The following is a 15370-nucleotide window of genomic DNA, read 5'->3' as shown; positions in this document are numbered from 1 at the left end:
TACATTTTTAATAAAAATAAAATTGTACTATTATGGACTGAATATTTGTGTACTGCCCAAATTCCTATGTTGGATTCTCCACCTCCCAATGTGATTGAATTTGGAGACAAGGCCTTTATGAGGGTAATCAAGGTTAAATGAAGGTACAAGGATGGGATTCTGATGTGATAGGATTAGGCCCTGTGAGGAGGTACCAATCTCTCTCTTTCTCTTTTTTTTTTTCTTGAGATGGAGTCTCACTTCGTTGCCCAGGTTAAAGTGCAATGGCACAATCTCGGCTCACTGCAACCTCTGCCTCCCTGGTTCAAGCCATTGTCTTGCCTCAGCCTCCTGAGTAGCTGGGATTACCTGTGTGCACCACCACACCTGGCTATTTTTGTTATTTTTAGTAGAGACGGGGTTTCACCACATTGGTCAGCTGGTCTCAAACTCCTCACTTCAGATAATCTGCCCACCTTGGCCTCCCAAAGTGCTGGGATTATAGGTGTGAGTCACTGCACCCGCCCCCCTCTCTCTTCCTTGCTGTATTTTATTCATAGAATGTGGGGCAAAAGTGGCAGAATTCTATGGCCTCTCCACTTTTGCCCCCACGTTCTACTTTCATGTGTCATACACATCTCTCCAGCATGCACACTTTATCACACTGTTTCTACACTCACAAATCTCTGACGCCAAGCTTAGCTAGAGGCCTTCTTTCATCTTTCCCTCTCCACCTAACTCAACTCTCCACTGGAGGTAACATGAACTCTGCAGGCATGATGTTGGCATGACCAGTTATCAGTTCTGTCACTTTGCCAGGTTCGACTTACTAAGACTCAGTTTCCTCACTTTGAAAACAGGCTAATAATTTTGACGTTCTATGAATAAGATGCAGATTAAATAGGACAAGACTTACCAGCACAGTGGCTGAGAAATAGTAGAAGTTGAATTTTTTTAAAAGGTGGCTTGTTGGCCTCCAGAATATCCTCTCTGTACTGGTGTCTGTAGCATCCTGTGGTCCACCATGCATGGCCTCTCCTGGGGTCCCTGGTCTGGCCCATTCCTCCTTCCCCAGTGTGTTTGCAGTGCACCTTCCTCTGTCCCCTGGGCTTGTGTCTCCCGGGCCACTGCTGTCCTCACTGTCCTGCCTACAAAACTGTTGAACAGACAGACACCCTGTTTTTACATACTTCTTACAGTTCCTTAAACAAGTTCACAGGCCCTTTTGATTTTGAGGGTTCACTACCAATTGCTGTAGAGTAACTGAAAGTGGGTGACAATGGTGTCCACACTATTGAGGATATTTTGCTTTTTTTTTTTTTTTTTTTTTTTTTTTTTGAGATGGAGTCTCACTCTGTCACCCAGGCTGGAGTGCAATGGCACAATCTCAGCTCACTGCAACCTCCGCCTCCTGGGTTCAAGTGATTCTCTGGCCTCAGCCTCCCAAATAGCTGGGACTACAGTTGCACACTGTCACACCCAGCTAATTTTTTTTGTATTTTAGTAGAGATGGAGTTTCACCATGTTGCCCAGTCTGGTCTCGAACTCGTGAGCTCAGGCAATCCACCTGCCTTGGCCTCCCAAGACATTTTGCTTTTAAAGATATGGGTCTGGGATGACTAGATTGAGAGCTCTCCCTGACCCCTTTTTTTTTTTTCCCTGTGGCTCTTAGGAAAGACCTCTGTGGCTACCATCCTGGGAATCAATGTTAGTCTTTCCCAGCCCAGATCATGGCACCTATCCCATTCCTGAACTCTCTGCCTTCTTCTGAAGCACTAGCTCATTCCCAAGATAACATACCACTTGTAGCACAGAACCTGTGGCTGTGTGTTCTTGGCTAAGCTGTAAACCCACATCCCTGCCAATCCACAGCTTCCTTCCCAAGCAGCTGCCACCACACAATGGAATTAACATAAAACACAACTCGGCAGAGGCACGTTTAATTTACAGTGATTACTATCTATTATACAACACAATTTTAAGTGCTACAAGCTCCCTGGAGAACTGGGGGAACAAATACATGTAAAAAGAACCCAACCCTCTCCAAAATCATCACATAATGACAGAAGAATCTCAGTTAAAAAAAAAAATACAATTCACAGCATCATAAATAGTGTATTTTAAAGTACTTAACATCTCTCAATTCTCTATTTCATGCCCATCAAGAACTCAGTTTATTTCTAGTGGAGAGAAATACATATGTATGTATATATATCCCCCAAATATATATATATGGTATATATATGGTGTGTGTGTGTATGTATATATATATACACCAAATATATATATGGTATATATATATCAAATATATACGGCATATATATATCAAATATATATATGATACATATACCAAATATATATATACCAAATATATATATATATGTATGTATGTACACACATATATATGTGGTATAATCAACATTTCTCTGAGAAACAAATGGGGTTTTTTTAGAGGAGACTATTCCAGGGTGAATATTGGGTGGTTTCCAATCAGATGGAACAACTCACCATTGCTTGGTCAGCAGAGACCTAGGTACCACATCTTTGCCCTGGGAGAGCTCTGACCCTCATAGAGCCAGAGCCACACACTTCCTGGGTCCTGACCTCCAAGTTCCAGGCCATGGAGCAGGAGCTTTTGCTGTCGGTCCCCCCTCACTCCCTGGTCTCCTCCGCATGAGGGGTCAATAGGGAGGACACAAAGAGCAGGAGCTCTGCTGCTGGTCCAGTCCTGATCCCACTCCTCACTAACCCTGGGACCCCTGTGGACCTCTGTTATCTTCTACCCCTGTAGAATGGGAACACCAGCCACCTTGGATTTGCTGTGAGAATTTGATGGGATTTCATAAAATGGCCAGCCAAGTGCATATAGCATGTAACAGGCACTTAGCCACCTTTATTGCCTTCCTGTTTTCCACTCTCTTCCATTCTAGAGTAAATGGAGAGGCAAAGCCTTTCCCAGAGGAATAGGCCATGAAAAGGGGGCTGCCAGGCAGCTCTGGGAAGACCTGGGAGACAAGAGGGTCTCTTAGGCCACTTTCGACAGCCCCTGAGCCTTAAGGTACTCTTCAGCCTGGAGGTATGTGGACGCCTGACCCCATCTGGAAGCAGAAGACTAGACTGAGTGGCCTCCGGGATAGAAAAGTCACACCCCCACCCCATGAAAGTATTAGGTATATAAGCAGTACAGTGGGTCAGCCTTAAATGGGAAGGCAGAACAGACTGCGGTGAGGGCACCAAGGAAGGAGTCACTGGCCCTCTGGCTCTCAGAGGTGGCAATATGTGGCCTGTGCATGTAAGTTACAGTCACATCTGAATTCCACTGCCCCGGGGAACACATCTCACGGACAATGTGTCACTCCAGGCCTTGGAGGAGGGAGGAGTTTCCACCCCTTTTGCCTAGATAACCTTTATGTCACTCAATGCAACACTTACAGACAACCCTGAGCTGCTGTAGCACACCCCAGGCCAGACACGGAGTCAATGCAAAGAAGAACAAGACCCCGCCCTTCCTTTGTAAAGTGCAGCTGTCAGAAAATGTGCAGGAGCCTCAAAGACTGCAGAGGAAGGCGTGTGCCCTTAGAGAGCTGGAGGTAAACCAAGAAGGGGGGAAAGCAGGAGCTCCAATGCCTCTCTTGATGCGGAGTGGGGACATTTCAGCTGCATGCGTTAAGTCAGCGTGGGGTTGCTGTGGGCAGGGGTCCTCCTAGCCCTCATTCTCAGGCTGCATTTCCCACTGATTTTCTCAGAGCCAGACTTTCGGGGCGGGGAGGGGCGGAATCCAGACTTTTTCATCATTCTCTATGGGATGTAAGCTTAATGAGAGTAGAAAGTTACTTGATCCATAATCATTCTTTTCTGTATTAAGCGAGAGAAGTAGGTATCAATCAGTCCATATTTATTCACCATGCACTTTATATGTGCCCAGTGCCTGGAGGGCTGAGCTGTGTAGGGGATCCAACATGATACATGATTGCTGATATGTACGGTAGTTTTAGAAACATTTTAGTTCATAGTTTATTATGCAATCCTCACAATAAACCCATAAGGTCAGGCAAAATCTAGATATTACTTTGAATGTAATCTTACATATCATTTTAATCTTCCTTACTATAACCTTCATTTTACAGAAGAATCCATGAGCCACATTAACTGGTAATGTCATGAATCCAGGTCTTTGGATTCTGTATCCTGTGCTTTTTTCACAGTTCCATTCTGCCTCTTACGAACACATAAGCAAGCAGAGGTGTGCTGTTTGAAGATTATTGCTGAAATATCTAGAACGGTATGTAACGTGAATTCCAAAACTCTTGCTGACCCCTGGGTTGCATATATAAATGAAAGAGGAAATAAATCATCCTTTCTGCTACGAAAACACCAAACCCCAAACGTTTACTCATCTTAATGAAGTGCCAGCGCAGTCTTATAGGTTAAGCTTTTTATTGGCCTCTTTCTTTCTGTCTCTTCTTTCCCTCCATTGTTTTACAGAGTTGATACCCTTTACATAAGAGTGAAACTTGGCTCTTTATCTCTTGGCTGGCTTTCTTTCTTTCTTCCTTTCTTTTTTCTTTCTCTTTCTTCCTTTCTGTCTCTCTCTCTTTTTCTCTTTCTCCCCTCCTTCCCTCCCTCCCTCCCTCCTTCCCTCCCTCCCTCCTTCCTTCCTTTCCTCCCTCCCTCCCTCCCTCCCTCCCTCCCTCCCTCCTTCCTTCCTTTCCTCCCTCCCTCCCTCCCTCCCTCCCTCCCTCCCTCCCTCCTTCCTTCCTTTCCTTCCTTTCCTCCCTCCCTCCCTCCCTCCCTCCTTCCCTCCCTCCCTCCTTCCTTCCTTTCCTTCCTTTCCTCCCTCCCTCCCTCCCTCCCTCCCTCCCTCCCTCCCTATTTGAAAAGAGTCTATGTCATCCTGGCTGGTTTTCTTTTTCTGCTTATTGGATCCCTTTCTGCCCTACTCATTACTATCCTCACATGCCTAATAAAATTATTCTCAGGTCCTTGGGTCCTGTCTGGTATGAGTCTGGAGATTGGGCCAGATTACAGAGATTATAATCCACATTATCACTGCTATGGTGGTAAACTGGAAAAAACTGCATTTAAAAGTATGCCATTTGGCTTTGTACAATTACAATGAGACTTTTCTGGAGTTTTCTTCGGAGTGAACAGAAAAAAACCAACAACCATCAATCACGTAACCTGCATTGAGCACAGAGTCCCACCCTATGGGTTTCTCAGAACTTGGCCAGTCATTCTGGCTGTCAGGTCAATGCTGGGATTTGGGTCCCCAGTCTCCAGGAACCTGTTGGTAGAATACAAGTCTGAAGTAGAAGAGACTGGCTTGAAATGGATGAGAAGCTAGAGAGAATGGGAATATTAGAAAGATTTCAAATGGAAAACAAAGTGTTGTAGTCTGGCTCCTTGACAATTTCTACCAAGGAAATGAGAAGACTTCAATGTGTAAAGCCCACTGGGGTGTCTGAATCACTCATCTTAATGGTCTGGCTGGACCTGCTCTGGCCTCATGGTCTTCCATTTTCATATTTACATGTGCCTGGTATACCTTAGGGATTCAGTAAATGTTGAAAGTTTAAGAAGGAAGAAAGAAAAGAAGAAGGAAGGAGGGAGGGAGGAAGAAAGGGAAGGTCATTTCATATAGACTTGGAGACGTCATGTTAGGTAAGAACACTGAGAGATCTCCTAAAGTGGTGCCCAAAGGAAAGAAAGCCCTACAGAGGAGGGCATCACGGCACTTTTTTTTTTCTTTGAGCACAAATGTGAGGTGAAAAGAAAAGGAAGATGAAGAAAGGGATATTGAAGAAGAGGTAGGTGGTAAGAGAAAAGAAATATGGGGAAATTAAGGACAATAAAGAGAGGAATAAAGAAAGGAAAGTAATTTAGGGGGAGAGAAAACATGGTTCCATTCTAACAATGTTGTCCCTGCAGGCACGCCGGTGTTGTCAGAGAAGAGGAGGGGGTCCAGGCCATTGTGCAACTATTATTATATAATTAAGTCTAATAACAGTAATTCTCTGGGAGAGGTCACTGCCTGCCTTGTGGATGGAATCTGATTTGATGAGACTGTCCCTTCTTGTATTCATGCTGCCTGTCCCAACGGGCGCCCGGGTGATGGGGAGCCCGTTAGAAAAAAAATGAAAGGAATAGAGGATGAGTCAACTTGTTCCCCCTCCAGCTTTCCTGAATAGAGGCTGCTCCAGATTCAACCACATTCGATTATTCCCATTTATAACTTTTCCAGTCACAGCCTTGCCTCTCCATTAATTACGGCGATTAGCTTGAACTATTGTTGATGCTAATTAGACTCTGAGAAACGTGTTTGGGCTGCTCATTGGTTGGCGTTCAGAAGGGGAGAAGCGGGTGGGGGAAGCGGGGGAAGTGTCAGGCTTCATCCATCCAGACTAGGCAAACACAGTGGTGAGAGCTGCACTAGCTCGGCCACAGAAGGAAGGACGGTCCCTGGCAATGACCCTCCTTCCCTGGGCTACCCTTCTGCATCTGTCCCAATTTTGCTCACTGTTTACTCCTCTCACCTCATTTTCCCTAACACTGTGCACAGTTGTGATGGGACCAGAAAGTCTGACTCAAGGTTGGCATCTTGCAACCACCAAGCTGCTGGATTCTTGCTATTTCTATGAACTCTGAGTTCATAACTGGAAAGAAAGGGACAATAAGAGGAAGAGAAACTTCCTTATAGATTGTGGTGGAAGATGGAGATTAATTACTAAAGGGATGATATTTAGGAATTGTGACTTATTGGACATCTATGTGACTAGCCTTGTGACAGGTTTTGTGGAGGAAGCAAGGGAAGTCTGTGCATTTGTTCATGACGCATCCTCCCTTTAAATGCTCTCCTCCTGCCTTTCTACCAATCCCAAACCCGAAGATTCCAGAGTCCAGCTGATGACCACACTTCCTCCAGGAAGCCTTTCTTGACTACCCTAGTTTCAACTACAATCTCTCTACTAGGAATTCTAATCTTATTACAGTGGAGTAGCTTCATTAAGAACACAGACAGGATTTAGAGTTAGTAAAATCTGCCTTCAAGTTCCAATTCTGCTACTGCTAGTTGTTTGACCTTAGACCAGTTACTGAATTTTAAAAGCCTGTTTTCTCGTCTTTGTAATGTTGAAATAATAATATTCTTTGCAAGTGAAGCTGTGAGCAGGACTTATGTCTAAACTCTCTTCTATCCAAATTTTCTCAGTGCTGAGAACATAGATTATGCTTAATAAATCCTTGCAGATTGATAAAAAAACATATTTTGATATCTCACTGTAAGAAACTTTTGGAAAAAAATAACTTTAGATAAGAGAAGAGTTGGGATAGAAAAAATACATAGGCAATGCAAGAATTGCTGTTTCATTGCTATTAGGAAATCCTGGAGCTGTGTTTCCTCCATTATTGTTATTGTCAACATCCACACAGGAGGAAAGACTGGTCCAGAAGTTAGAATAAGTTGTCCCGGGACAAGAAAGTCTGGCTCAAGGTCGGCCTCTTGCAACTACCAAGCTGCTGGATTATTGCTGCTTCTTTGGACTCTGAGTTTATAAGTAAAGAAAGAAAAAGGGAAAATAAGAGGAATAGAAACTTCCTATAGATTATGGTGGAAGAGGGAGATAATCATTAAAAGGATGATATTTAGGAATTGCGATTTAAAAGGATGATATTTAGGAATTGTGATTTACTGAACATCTGTATGACTAATCTTGTGATAGGTTTTGTGGAGGAAGAAAGAGAACAGGGCAGCTGGATCTCTGTCCTGGATTTGTTTTGGTGGCTTTCTTTTCTTTTAATTCATTATATATATATATATGGAGATGGAATCTTGTTCTATCGCAAGGCTGGAGTGCAGTGGCACAATCTCGGCTCACTGCAACCTCCACCTCCTGGATTCAAGTGATTCTTCCACCTCAGCCTCCCGAGTAGCTGGGACCACAGGCACGTGGCACTATGCCCAGCTATTTTTTGTATTTTTAGTAGAGACGGGGTTTCACCATGTTGACCAGGATGGTCTCGATTTCTTGACCTGGTAATCCGCCCACCTCGGCCTCCCAAAGTGCTGGGATTACAAGTGTGAGACACCGCGCCCGGCCCATTTGATAAAGATTTAATGGGTACCTACCACATGTTGTTTGCTAGACTTGAAAGTTCAAAGTCTCATAGGAAATCCTCTTGCCCTCATGGGCTCACAGTCTGGACAGAATTTGAGCTTTCATAATAGGGTCTGCACAGGTAGGGGGCAGTTTCTTCTGTGGCTTGCTACCCTGCTTAGGCATGTGGTCAGGTAGCTTTGCCCTGAGACTGTCAGAGGCAGGTCCCAGATCTCCAAAGGAGCCTCTGTCCTGGTGGATCTAGACCCCATGAGGTCATGTGGTCTGTTGTGGCCTTACTCCAGGACTCTCAGACTTTCCTAGCAGTCACTTCTGGTTTGGATCTCAGAATATGCCCACAGGGGCTGGGTGGGGTGGCTCATGCCTGTAGTCCCAGCACTTTGGAAGGCTGAGGCGGGTGGATCACCTGAGGTCAGAAGTTTGAGATAAGCTTGGCCAACATGGTAAAAACCCATCTCTACTAAAAATACAAAAATGAGCTGGGTGTGGTGGTGGGAACCTGTAATCCCAGCTATTCTGGAAGCTGAGGTAGGAGGACTGCTTGAACCAGGAGGTGAAGGATGCAGTGAGCTGAGATGGTGCCATTGCACAGCCTGGGTGACAGAGTGAGACTTTGCCTAAAAAAAAAAAATGCCCTCAGGCTTTGATTCTTGCAATTGCCCAGCCTGGGTTAATGCTCCTGATGGATAATTTGAACCTGCTTAGCCCATAGATTCGCTTCCCCTTTATAGGTTTTCACATTCAGCTCTCCCTGTCCCAAGCACCTAATCCCATTAATTAATCCAGGAAGCACTGAGGAAGTGCCTGTTATAAACTAGGCGTTGGTAGTAAAACACAGTGGTTAACATCACAGGCTTCAGAGCCAGGGCAAATGAGTCTGAAGTCTGTCTCCTCCATTCACTGTTTGTGTGACCCTGAGTGATATAATATATCACCAAGTGATATAAACACTTTGTGCCTCAATATCCTCATCTTTAAAATCAGGCTACCTCATAGGGTTGCTGTGAGGATTGAATTAATACCTGTAAAGTGGTTTAAACAGCTCCTGGGACATACTGTTTGATAAATGTTTGCTATTATTACCATCATTATTTCTAAGGATGCAAAGAAAATTAGAATGTGATTCTATAAACAAAAACATGTAATAAAATGTTGCAATTACTATGGCAAAAACCTACACAGGGTATGCTGGGCTTACAAAGCAGAATGTATTATTGCACCTGAGGGGAGTGATGTAATGAGGAAAAGATTCAAGGGGGAGGTAAAGGAAAGGAGTGATGGCCAGTTGGAGGATGGGTTCAGCCAAGGAAGAAGCAAAAGTAAAAATAAAGGCTTAAGGGCACAAAACATCAAGGCAGTCTGGAAACTGCAAACTGGTTGGTGTGACAGGAGCTTAAAATACGATGCTGAGAATGAAGGCTGAGGGTGTGGGGGTGGGGAGATCTGCAGAAATTGGGGAGTGCCCTGAAACTGAACTGGGAGATTTGAGTTTTGCTTCACAGTATCAGGAAGCCACTCAAGGGTTCCAACTGTGGCAATACCAGGATCATGTTAGCGCTCTGGTGCAATCACTCTGGGAAAGTCAGTTGGAAAGTAGGAAGACAAATAAGGTATGAGGCTCTTACAGAAAGCAGACAAGACAGAGCTGGGGGGTTACCTGGGCAAGGGCAGTACAAGTATGACAGTTAGAAGAAAGGTGTATTAGTCTGTTTTCATGCTGCTGATAAAGGCATACCTGAGACTGGATAATTTACAAAGAAAAAGAGGTTTAATTGACTCACTTTCACGTGGCTGGGGAGGCCTCACAATCATGGCAGAAGGTAAAAAGCACATCTTACATGGTAGCAGACAAGAGAGAAGTGAGCACCAAGTGAAAGGTGGGTTACAGCACCATCAGATCTCATGAGACTTATTCATTATCACGAGAACAGCGTGGGAAAGACCTACTCCCATGATTAAATTATCTCCCACTAGATCCTTCCCATGACACGTGGAAATTGTGGGAGCCACAATTCAAGATGAGGTTTGGGTGGGGACATAGCCCAACCATATTAGAAGGCAAAGACTGAGCATGAGGATTGTGGAAGAGAGTGCTGCCAATCCATTAGAAATAGGGGGAGGAGCAGAGGTTTTAGGGAGACATCTCAGGTGTTCTGGACATATTAGGTTTGAAATGACTATGGGATTTCAGTGGCAATGTCAAGTAGAGTGACATAGTCCACCTGGAGCTCCAAAGACTGGTCTGAGTTATTTAAAGATAATGTTTTGGGAGTCAGTGCCCTATAGGGGTGGTGAAAACCACAGAAAGAATAAAATTCCATAGGAAGAGCATGTTGGATTGACTTTTTAAAAAGGCCAAGAATAGAAAATTGGAGAGGCCAACCATAAAGCAGCAAAGAGGTGTGAAAACAAGACCAAGAAAGAAAAGTTGGTTAGAGAAGTGAAGGAAGATCCAGCAGAGAGTGGATTTTAGAACCCACTAGGGAGGAAGTTGGCGTCAAGAAGGGTGTGGTCGATGGTGTCAAATGCCACATAAATAATGTAACAAGAGGACTGAGAATGTTGTCCATTGTCCTGGTCTAGGTCCCAGGCCAAGGGGAGAATTGCAGACGACTCTAAAAATTTTCCCTCAGCTGTAGAGTCAGGTAATTATGGTCCAATAATGGAGTCAGCCCTGCTGCTTGACAATAAATTTGGACACACAGACGTCACCATGGTCCCTGGCCCTTGCCCTTTTTACCCATGGAGCAAAGACGGCTCTCAGCTTCTGAGATTTCCATTTTCTTCCACTGGCAAGTGTTGGAGGAAGAGGGATAATAAACTCCTGCTTTGGGTTGGCCAGAACACAGGAGTGCTTCATGCATTAATATAACTCAGGGTATGAGAGAAGCATGGCTACCAAGCTGTAGCTGTTTTTGCTAGATCACAACTGAAGTTTGGAAAAGGAAATCCTGACCTTGAATGTATGTGAAAAAGAACTTCATCCACGGAAAAGCACTCAGCTAGTGTTGTTACTCCTGTTAATGTTGTTTCCGACTGAGCCAAGATAGCCTGCACCACAACAGGAATCCAAGGCACCAGAAAAAGGGCAGACTTCTTGTTTCTCAGGACTTCTTCCAATAATTAGACTTCTTCCCCTCTTTGAGGTCTGGCTGTACCAAACCAAGGTGTTAAATAGCATGCCAGTGCCAGAGACCACACTCCCAGAAGGGGTGAAGACAGCACATGGCCTGAAGGAGAGAACTGAGTGAAATGCAAGCAGCATGTCTTGCCTGTCTGAAATGAGCCCAGATGCTGAGCAAATCCAAGATGCCAGTCTGTCTTCATACAACATCTTTCTTATTAATAATGTAAGCATGATGGAGGCTGCTATTGATCTTCGATACCTAAATCTTACTTCTCTATGAATAAAAAATGTAATAAGATCTCAGAAATAAGCTAAAGACCACTGCCTGGGTCTAAATGACAGGGATAAATTGCAGTACACTGCCAAAGACTGAAAAATGTTAATGGATGGGAGTCCCAGTTTGCTTACTAGCTGGCTTAGAGCTGCTGAAAGCTGGAGCAATTGGAAAGTCAGCAGAGAAGATCACTGACCCCAGGCCTTCTGTGGCCTGCAGGATAGCAGCTGATCCGTCACTGTCAAGGGTCCTGCAATGGAAATAGTCAAGCTCCCTTGGTTTGACATACTTCTCACTTCCACTTTTACAGATGTGGGTGTGTTTGGGGTGGGGATGAAGAAGAGATTAAAGCTTTACTACTTTCCATGGGATTTAAGGTGTCATATAAAATTAAGTATGATATGAAACAGGAAAATTGAATAGTAAAACACAAAAAGAATGGTGAAATAGACATTGTCAAGTACTTAACATAAGTTACCTACTCCAGCTGGAAGTGAGTTTAGCTCTGTGTTCCACTGCATCTAACACACACACACACACACACACACACACACACACACACACACACACGATGCAATAGAACTTATATATATATACATTTACATACATACATATTTAATATATATCGTTCATTGCAGGCTGCTTCTCTGTGTTCACTCTGAGTCTTCAGTTGCACCCCTTTTCCTTCCTATGTCCCACTGTGGTACAATCCACAGCTGAGGTTCATTGCTTGGCTTTGGCTGCAGGAGAGGGGTTTTTAAGATGTGTGTCTTATCTAATGGAGGATGCAATGTGTATATCAGAAACAGTTAGCTCAGTACGGGCTGAAACTTTTCATTGTTGCCACTGCTTCCATGGGTAAGGGCACATATTTAAAGTATAAAGTGATCTCTTCCAGGTACAGCCTGTTTTCATGCTCCTTTTCTGCTTTCCAGGAAAGCAACTGACAGCCTCCGTTTGACCCTGGCAGAGTGAGGCCATGTCCATTTTGGTAGGCTCTTTGGAGACTCTGTTTTGTGTGTGCCTCTGAGCTGAAGTCTGCAAGACATGCTCAGCTTTCCAGACTTCCCCTTTCTTTCTCTTTCCTCTCTGTCTCCCCTCACCCCCGTCTCTCTCATTTTCTTGCTCCCCCCGCCGATTTCCTTCAAAGATCCACATCGACTGGACTCACCCCTTTCATCTGCTCTTCCTCATGATTTCCTTCCCTGGACCAGACTATTTTGCCTCTGTTCTCCATTTCCGGTATTGTGACAGATAAAAAGAGCACTGAATCAGAAGGGTCTATTACTCTGTACTAATGGTGTCTATTACTGGTGTCATTAACCAACTTTATGACCTTGGACAAGTCCCTTCTCTTACATTTGGACAGGAAGTTGAAGACTTTAGATTTCATAATCTCTAAGGCCCTTCCCAGCTTGAAGAAACAGGTTCTTATCTTCACTGTCTTCCTGAAATTGCTCTTTCAAAGGTTACAATTATTTTCTAATTGCAAATCTAATAACTTTTCTCAGTGATCAACCTACTTGACCTTTGGGGCAACATTTAATTATTGATTTAGTTTTTCTTCTTGAAGTTCTTTGCTTCCTTTCATTTCTTGGCATTCAGTTCTCTTGCTTACTTAAGAATTCTCATCTGACACTCTTTGCATATCCTGTTTTCTCTTCCATATCACCAAATATCAGAAAATCATAAAGTGCCCGCAGAATATTAAAACCCAGAACAAAACAAAAGAGAAAACAAGAGACCTAAGAATTCCATATCTCCAAGAGTTAGCATTCATCTGTGAGAGTCACAAAAAGTTATTTTTAGATGTGGCTCAGAAATTTTACCACCAATTTATCTCTTATGAATTAAAATTACTCAATGAATTGAGGAAATAATGAATAATAATGAATGAAATGATTAAAAATGATAGTTGTTTTAAAATAGAATTACCAGTGAGCAATAAAACTGAGTAAATATAGAATTATATAATTAATTGTTGTTATTGCTGTGAAATGTAATGTGAATGTCAAAAAGTCTATTCTTCTAAAAGAAGATGCATAATATGAATAATAATTTAGTGAGGAGAGCAAAACAAGATCAGGCTAAATTTTATGTAGAACAAAGTTAATAGTTTTAGTTTTATTATTAATATTAATAAGAAAATTTAATTATTTTAAACATTGCAACTATATGGCCCAAATGTAATACACATATAAGCCAAATCAGGAGGGAGAGAAAAGAGAGGAAAAAAAATCAAAGGAACTTAAAGGAAATAAGTACAATGATGTATAAAGCAAGAAAACAGAAGAAAGAGAAAACATATTAGTCTTCATAATTGTTAGCAATAGTGGATTTACATGTAAAGCACACAATCATAAAACGATTATAATTAAACATAAGAGAAAACCATCAAGACCTAGAAGTTCTTAGATACAAAGAGTTCTTAAATAAAATACCAAAAGAATGATGCATAAAAAATTGATAAATTGGACTTCTTCACATTAGAAACTTTTATTCAGTGAAATGTCCTATGAAGGGGATGAAAAGAAAAGCCACAGATGGGGAGAAAATATTACTAAACCACTCCTCTTACAGTGGACTAGAATACACAAAGAAGGCTTACAACTCAACTATCAAAAGCACAAACACGAAATAAGAGTCAAGGATGACACATGAAAAGCTGTTCAACATCATGAATCACTAGGGAAACACAAATTAAAGCCACAAAATATCACTGCATACCTATTAGAATGGCTAGAGTTAAAAAAGAAAAAAAGAAATGATGAAATACTGTAAAGGATGCAGAAAAGGAGGATCTGGTGAGAACTGCTGGTAGGAAAGTAATATGCTACAGCCACTCTGGAATATAGTTTGGGAGTTGCTTATAAAGCTAAACATGAACCTACAGTACAATCCAGCAATTGCACTCCTGGACATATATTTATCCCAGAGAAGTGAAAACTTATGCTCACACAAAAATGGTGTGTGAATATGCACAGCAGCTGTATTTGCAATTGCCAAAAAGCTGGAAATGATATAAACGTCTTCGATGAGTGAGTGGTTGAACAAACTTTGGTACATCCATACTGTGGAATACTACTCAGCAATAAAAAGAACAAACTATTGATACATGCAATCATTTGCATGAATCTTAAAGGTATTATGCTTAGCAAAAAAAAAAAAGCCAATCTCAAAAGGTTACATGATATATGATTCCTTCTATATAACATCCTCAAATTGACAAAACTCTAGAGATGGAGAACGAATTAGTCATTGCCGGGGGTAAGGGTGGAGTTGGGAGGTATGACTGTGATTATCAAGGGTGGTACAAAGGAGTTCCTTTATGCTGATGGGACAATTCTGCTTCCTGATTGTGGTGGTGGTTTCATAAATCTATACATGAGGTCAATTTGCATAGATTGATCTCTCACACACATGCATGCACAAATGAATGCATGCAAAATGGGTAAAATTTAAATAAGTTTTGTAGTCTAGTTAGTAGCATTGTGCCAATACAAATTTCCTGGGTTTCATTGTCCTACTATTGTAGAGGTTGTCACCATTGGAGTAAGCTGGATGAAAAATTGAAAAGATTTCTCGTGAATCCATAATTATTTCAGAAGTATTCAAAAAATTAAAAATAAATAAATTACATGTATTTCCTTGCTCTTTCAGCTGAGAGGTTCAAGAAGCAATGATATCCCACTAGCAACAAATGTGTAGATGTTCTATTCTAACATCATTCTTCAGTTAAAAGAATCAAGGCTCCTTGGAGAAACGGTTGGCTTTAGGAGTGGGACAGGAAATATACAAACTGAGTCTGTAGCATCTTATCATGCCAGAAAGTAAGGAAGTGCCGAACTAACACACAAAACAATGAATAGATGATGT

At 42.4% G+C, this 15370-nt stretch overlaps 1 long non-coding RNA gene across 1 annotated transcript in view; it reads right to left on the bottom strand.

Moving 5' to 3' along the window:
• Positions 1-101: 101 nt before the first annotated feature.
• The window catches only part of LOC141580858 (uncharacterized), a 565368-nt gene continuing 550099 nt past the window's right edge, over positions 102-15370 (bottom strand). The window contains exon 10 of the long non-coding RNA XR_012513254.1: positions 102-1135. This is a non-coding gene — a long non-coding RNA (uncharacterized LOC141580858). The remainder of the gene's footprint in view (positions 1136-15370) is intronic.

The sequence above is a fragment of the Saimiri boliviensis genome, chromosome 13, assembly GCF_048565385.1.
Source record: "Saimiri boliviensis isolate mSaiBol1 chromosome 13, mSaiBol1.pri, whole genome shotgun sequence".
Classification (NCBI taxonomy): Eukaryota; Metazoa; Chordata; class Mammalia; order Primates; family Cebidae; genus Saimiri; species Saimiri boliviensis.
This window is presented reverse-complemented; position numbering and strand designations above follow the sequence as displayed.